The 7083-nt window shown below is 42.0% G+C and overlaps 1 protein-coding gene across 1 annotated transcript in view; it reads left to right on the top strand.

The window, feature by feature from the left end:
• The window catches only part of LOC135697445 (zinc finger protein 479-like), a 322329-nt gene extending 316172 nt beyond the window's left edge, over positions 1-6157 (top strand). Inside the window, exon 4 of the mRNA XM_065217179.1 lies at positions 6148-6157. The gene's annotated coding sequence lies outside the window, so the exon portion shown is untranslated. The remainder of the gene's footprint in view (positions 1-6147) is intronic.
• Positions 6158-7083: the final 926 nt, after the last annotated feature.

Raw genomic sequence — 7083 nt, 5'->3', positions numbered from 1 at the left:
GATGTGTATATGTTTTAAGGTGAGGACATTTTTGGATTCAATTATATGAAATGGTAGATATGACAATCACAATACATCAGCTTAATGGTCGCAGTGGTTCAAATCCTAAAAAAAAAAAAAAAGTGTAAGTGACCCAAAACTTGAGGAACTATTACTTGTTTACACACTTAGAAAAATTAATGTAAATTTAGGTGCTTTGAGACTGACATATACGAGCGTCGGTTTTGACATAAAATTGAGTCATAATAGACGCGAAATTCAGCGCAAACGTAATTTCGAACTTTTCAGTCTCGGAGCAGTTAATTTTACATGACATGTTTGTTTACGTCCATCCTTTATGTCAAAGATGGATCCGTCACGAGTAAGATTAGGTATTTCTAAGTGTGTAATTTATATTTGGTTACTGACATATTCACAGAACTCGCAACTATAGGTGTACTACCACAACAAAGGTTATGGAATTTTCAGGAATTATTTGTGCTATATAACTAACTTATCGAAATTTAACTTGGAAATCTGCATTAATTATAGTACCGCAACTATAGGAACACTCAAAACTATACAGTGTTCACTTGGCTGTCGACAAAAGCAGGCCAATCTCGATGTGTACCACGCGATCGTCTGTTTTCTCGGCAGCAACCCTTCCCAAGTAACATTGCAAGTTTTATCATGGTTTTAAAGCATTCTACAAGTCTAAATCATGGTCTACATGAGCATGAGCATGAGCATGACTGACCGCCTACGGTTGCTACTCTGTTATTGCCAGACCAGCTGTAATTACACAGAGAACCAATAGACGATGCTTGGGACTAGCAATCATCCTCAATGTGTAAAAACTGGTGATCTCGAATTAGGCAATACCAGCGCCAGCCGCGACTGAACGCAGGTCAAGAAAGGAATGGGCAGGAATGTGTGAACGTGACACTCCCTTTGATGGAAGCCGAGGAGTACTCTGCACTTCCACGAGGAATCACAGGGATGTTGGGTAAGAGGGTTGGGTTAGCAGCAGGGTTCGTTTTGGTAAACGATCGTATAACACGAAGGAGCTTGGGATTGAACCCACGGTCTTCGGCACCGACGACAACGAAAAGTTTTACAAAATACACGATAAACAAGCGATATTTTAATATTTTTAATATGAAAGGATCTGGGACCGCGTTTTTCTCCTCAGTAAGCAAGCCACTGCAACCGACGATCTTTGAAATCCTAAAACTAAAAGCTACGAAAGAGTATTTAGGCCTTCATTAAGATCCACTTTCACGCGACGTTCAATGTTTCGATTTTCTCTTTACGCATGGTTCAGACAATCATAACAAGCTATGACCGGCGTGACAATTGTTTAGGACCTGGTTAAACAAGCTATTCAAATGAAATTACGTTCTCAAATTTCACTTGCAATATAATAAACAACAGAAATACGCGATAATTCATATTTTCAGCGGTTGATGTTTAATTTTAAATATACTAACGGTACTTCCTACGACTACGACGGTGATTACGACAGCGACTACGACGGCGATTACGACAGCGACTACGACGGCGCCTACGACAACGACAACAGAGAATTTGTAACTTGCCATTTGTCTAGGATAAACACCTTTGCCCGACATCTCCACTGGTTCTTCGTGTCCGCTATCTGTCACTGTTTGCAAAATATCTAATATCAATTACCTTTGTTGTGATACTTCCTGTATTGCCATGGTGATCTGGGAGGAGGTTCGCATCTAGTGCTTTCCCCAGGAACCGTTCACGGCCAGACTTGGGCATAACCAGCGACACATCCTTCAGCTAAATAACAATCTCCGACACTCAATGCAAATCGCAGGCACACTTACGCTAGTTACAAAAAAAAAACACCCGTGCAAAGAAACGGATCCAATAAACGTCACTCTTGCGAAAGCACACCCGTCGTCGTCGAACGGCAAAAAAAAAGGAATCGGTGGGCAATTTTGTGATACAGATTTACAAAATCAAACGGGAATGCACGAATTTCACCACACCCAACTGCGAAACACGTTCAGAAGCACTTATGGTACACTTTCGTTCGAAAACACTTATTTTTTTTTTCAAAAATAGTTGCGAGTGAACCAACATCATCACCGCGTAAATAAACTAAAATTTAAATTATCACTCGCGATGCCACAAATTTCTGGACCGGGAGAAAAAATCAAACAACGCAGATAGCGTTAAATTTTCTGTTGCTTGCAAACATGATGAATCATGTTTTGTTTCTCGATTCTAAAACTTCTCGGAAAGCGAGAAAACCACCACTCACACACGTATAACCGTCCGGAGGCAGAGTGCCAGCGCTAATCCGGCAAATGCAGCCAAAAACTATGAAAGCGAATGCACACACAAAACAGAGAACACACTTAATACACAACCGTATCCAAAGGCGTTCGAAACTCGACTCTCTTATGCAAAATAATGGATTTGCGTTCACAAAACGCACGAAATCCTAAAAAACAATATTAAGTATTTTTTTTCATTTTAATAGGTAGATAAAAGATATGCCAAGAATTAAATGGAGGAATTTCAAGATAAAATGTTCTGATCGCGAGATAGTCACGATCAATACTGAAATTTCGCATGCATTCTGAGGAAGCTCTACTTGAATATTAAAATAGGACTATTATTGAGACATGGCACTGATTTCTTTTTTTTTTAGACTTATTTATTTATTTCGTCAAGCAAAGTAGACTACATACAATGGTTACAATGTTTTACTTACATACTATGCATTATTTCTATAATGTTTTAATTGGGGTTTAATTTCTTCTTTTGACATAGTGATGACTTCACAGTGTAGATCATCATTCGATTGAAGGGGCCATTTTTTGCGTAATTTGTTCTGTGTGATTTTTCTGAGAATAATTTTCGTGTTCTTAGATGCCGACAGGGTGTGTAGAAGTTTAATTGTGAAAGTATTTCTGACTACATGCGATGCGATGTGAAATAATGTCATTGATGAAGAAAAGCATTGCAAATTCGCGGCGTTCTTTGAGTGTTTGTAAGTTGATGAGCATACAGCGTGCTTCATATGATGGAAGAGGAAATGCAGTCCAATTCAATTTCAGAAGGGCATATAGGGGTTCCGTCCTACTAAGCACAACCCGCGCTTTACCTCTCTTTTCTGAACGCGTTTAAACAAAAACATGGAATATTTCTGGCAAATATGACTTCTAAATTTATTCACCTTTCTATACGTACCTTTAGGTTTGATAAAGAGTCACACATTGTTGAGATATTGTTTAAAATCTAATACTGCCTAGTCTAAATCATGGTCTACAGAACCTCATAAAACCAAATTTGTTACTTGGGTTGTGTGGTCCTCCTCGTTGTTCTCCATCAGCAGTTCTTTCGGTCGATGCGTCGTCGACTTTGGAAAGCAACCGTTTAGTGATGAGTATGTTCTGCGTCCATTGCTGCAATGGAAGCGCTCTGACCCCCGTTGGCGTAACTGCCATACAATGAAACCAATGGCAGCGGCTCCAGTTCTGATGGAGGAGGCTTTTTGGATAGCGGAAGATAACGTGTTTATTGTGTTGTACCTTTTGACTATAGTTTTAAGATGTATTGTATAGTGAAAAAGAATCCTCGGATCTGCAAAGTTAATTCGTTTGAGCCTTATCAAATAAATTAGTAAACAACAAATTCAAAACTATAGGAGCGTTTACCCAATGATCAATTTAACTTCTTCTGCGTTCGGAAATCTCAAAACATTCTTGTCATTTTGAAGTGGTTTCTTAGCCTGGAACCTTTTTTTTTCTGAAAGTACAAAAGCTTCAAAACTGTTCAAAGGGATCATATATTTTGCCAGTGGTTGGCTGGGGTACCCTCACCATCCCGCAACAGGGAAGTTTGGTAAAGGAGATGAACAACCCGATTCGTGCCTTCCTCAAAATTGACCTTTGCTCGCTTTCTACTATCTATATACAATTTTCACACTGCCGTACTCTAACGGAACTACCAACCTATCCTCTTCAGAACTTTCTCTAGTTAATAAATTATCACACTAAAGCTTCATTAGTATAGCATTTCCAACGAACTCTATTTATTCATATATATACCAAAATCAGAAAATTTAAAATCAGGCTGATTCCTACGCCAATGTTTGTAATTTAATTTCGTCACCTGAATACCAGCCCGGAAAATGCCTACCTTCTCAGAGAATAGAGAGAGAGAGAGAGAGAGCATCGCAGTAGTTATTTATTCGTGCAGTCTTTCCCGGCTAACTTGATTCGCGATTTTTATCTTTGCGAGTCCCGAAAAAGCCCTCATCGCAGTAAACGTGTTTAAACGGCACAACTTGCACCATTGCATAACGTAATCGGTAAAGGCAAGCAAATAAAAACTGGAGGAACCCAAGTAGCTGGCACAAATGGGACAACATCTCTCACAAACCGGACCGGGGAACCAGTCCGGTGTGACTGCAGCAGGAGCAAGTTCCGCCAGATTCCAAGAACTGATAGCCGGTGAAAATCTCGAAAATTATACACTGGTAGATGCAGCTGATTATCGACTCTGCTCTCTGACTGTGTGTGCCAACCAACAACGGCGGTGGATGCCCATCCAGATCCAGGCAATCCTCGCGCAATGTTGCAGTTATCGCTGGGGTGAATTGAGTATGCTCGCGCTGGAAAAAGCTACGTAAATCAAAATCAATGACCATGCAAAGGAGAGCGGGTGAGTGCGCACCGCGTGGCGGCCACCTGATACCCAGGGGACACTTGCATGCTGTGGCCTGCCGCTGGAGCCGACTTATTGTGCAAGAAAAAGGACTTCAATTAAAAATAAATACAAAATAAATAAAACATTGCCACCCATAAATTATCAATTTAACAACTGGGCGGTATCAATTTTCAGTGGTTAACTAACAACAACAACAACAAAGGGCAAGAACGGTAAAAGAAGATTCTGTGTCGTCCCCCTCGATCGCAGCAAGCAGCGGAACTATAATTAGCGAGCATCTTTTATGAGTGTCGTAAACGTGCGTTGTTACCACGGTTACCACGGCCTACTACCGTTCAAGGACCCAGAGCGAAGGGCACTTTTGGGATGCATACTCCTTTTCTTTTTGCGTCCAGGTGTGAATCACTTAATAATCAATTTTCGGTCCCCCGAGGCTCCGATTCTGTCGCATATAATTATGTGCGGTTTCATTTGCGCAGGGCGGTTTTATTAGTACGACAAACGGGTGCATGACGTCAACCAATAATAGACCATAAAAATTCAATTAGGGCCACTCGGGATGCTGCTGGAAAAGTGCAACATTTGAAATGCAAATCACTGCATTGAAGCAAACGGATACACGCAACTGGTAACAACAACAAGTGAGTGACTGACAGCAGTTCCTTCTGTCATCCCGTTTTATCGCTCCTCGCTGCCTACTACGACGGACGATGGATGCTGCTGCTGCTGCTGCTGATGATGACCTGTTGGTCGTCGGTCGGCTGGTGTGGCAGGATTCGTTCGAACGAACGAGCGTTCATGCATGTCAGCGCTTCCCGGCAAAATACCTACATTCGAACGCGGAACAGAGACGTGCATCATTTCGTGAAGTGAATAAATGAATATTTTAATAAATGCATGCGTTTTCCTTCTCATTTCCAGAAGAACCCGTTCGTTCTGTTTTTCTTAAGTTTGCCAAGGAAGAGAGCGCCATCCAGCCGGCAATCAGAATCGGAACAGTCTTTAAAACGGGCAATTTAGTCGGGAAAAAACATGAAATCATCGCTTCGACGGATCCTGTGGCAATAATTGGCAAGAGGTGAAGAAGAGGATGAGCTGTGGACCACACTTTAGAATTGTTCGACTGGATCGACATTTTGCCTTGTTTCGGAGATTGCAAGACCCGTCTCATAATTGTTTCAAATCTTGCCCCATATTTTCTCCCAGCCAATAGGATACCAACATTTCCCGATCGCCGCAGTGAAGACCACGTTTGAACTCCCCCACTCACGTTTTGCTACCATCATCGTCGCATTACTAGGTAAACATTGGCATCGCGGGGCGTTTCGGTTGCTAGGGCAGCGAAACTAAACCAAAGCAGATACCACTATAGATCGAATTACAACAAATACACCCACCGATTTTTTTTTCTCTACAACAGTGCTGATAGTAGTACAAACCGAATAGTAGTAATAGTAGATTAGCCAACGTCGTGCTTCGAGATGCTGGGAAAATCCTAGCCCAAAGGCTCGAACTCGTGCCGCAAGGCAGACAGAGACAGTGAGATAGCATAGTGTGCGATGCTTAAGGCGAGGTCATTACATGGGTTAGTACCAGAGGCAGAGAGTTATTCCGTGTGCCAACAAAGAGAACCAACATAAACGGAGCATAAAACAGGCAACCATCACCGCTTGTTGGCCGCAACTTGCAACTCGTCAGTGATCGATGGCGTGATTCAGATCGCGATGAAAATATTATTGGAAATCGTTCGGTTTTTTTTTTCTTCTCTTGCGCAAACGGAGGAGTCAAGCAAGGTTTTCCCCGGAGCCTACTGCTTGACTCCGAACAAGAGTGGCGATTGCTTCTCGGATATCTTCGCAAAGCATGCTACGATCCAAAGGAAACTTCATACTCTATAAATAATAATTTAGCTTGCTGTGATTTGTAGACGAGGCTGGCGAAGGTGCAATCATCCTGCTCGTTTTTTCAACGGTGACCACTCACCTTCTGTTTTCCGTATGGCACCCGTAAACAGTCTTGTTTCGGATTTGCTGCATTTAATTTCCAAAGACTTCGTTTTCATTTCGCCTACTACCGCTGATTGGCTCGTCATTGAATCTGGCTATGCTACCCGGTTAAATGCTTGCTTATTTTTCATGTACATTGCACCTACTACTCACTGGCCTGGGATCGGTTCAAGAAGCATTTCAGCGCCCCTGATTGGTCCATTCGAAACACACAAAAAAATGCTCTACAAATGTTTACTGACTCCATTTCGTCTCCGTTCACATCGCATGCTGCGATTCGATTGGTGGTGACCCACCGCGTCACTGAAGCGAAAAGCGGGCTACTATGGTTGCAACTTTGTCGTCGTCGTTTTGGACTACATCGCATCGCACGCGGATTACCTCT

The sequence above is a fragment of the Ochlerotatus camptorhynchus genome, unplaced genomic scaffold, assembly GCF_037179485.1.
Source record: "Ochlerotatus camptorhynchus isolate MF236.1 unplaced genomic scaffold, CSIRO-AGI_Acam_v1.1 ptg000070l, whole genome shotgun sequence".
NCBI classification, from domain to species: Eukaryota; Metazoa; Arthropoda; class Insecta; order Diptera; family Culicidae; genus Ochlerotatus; species Ochlerotatus camptorhynchus.
Note: the sequence above shows the minus strand (reverse complement) of the source record. Positions and strands in the feature narration are given on the sequence as shown.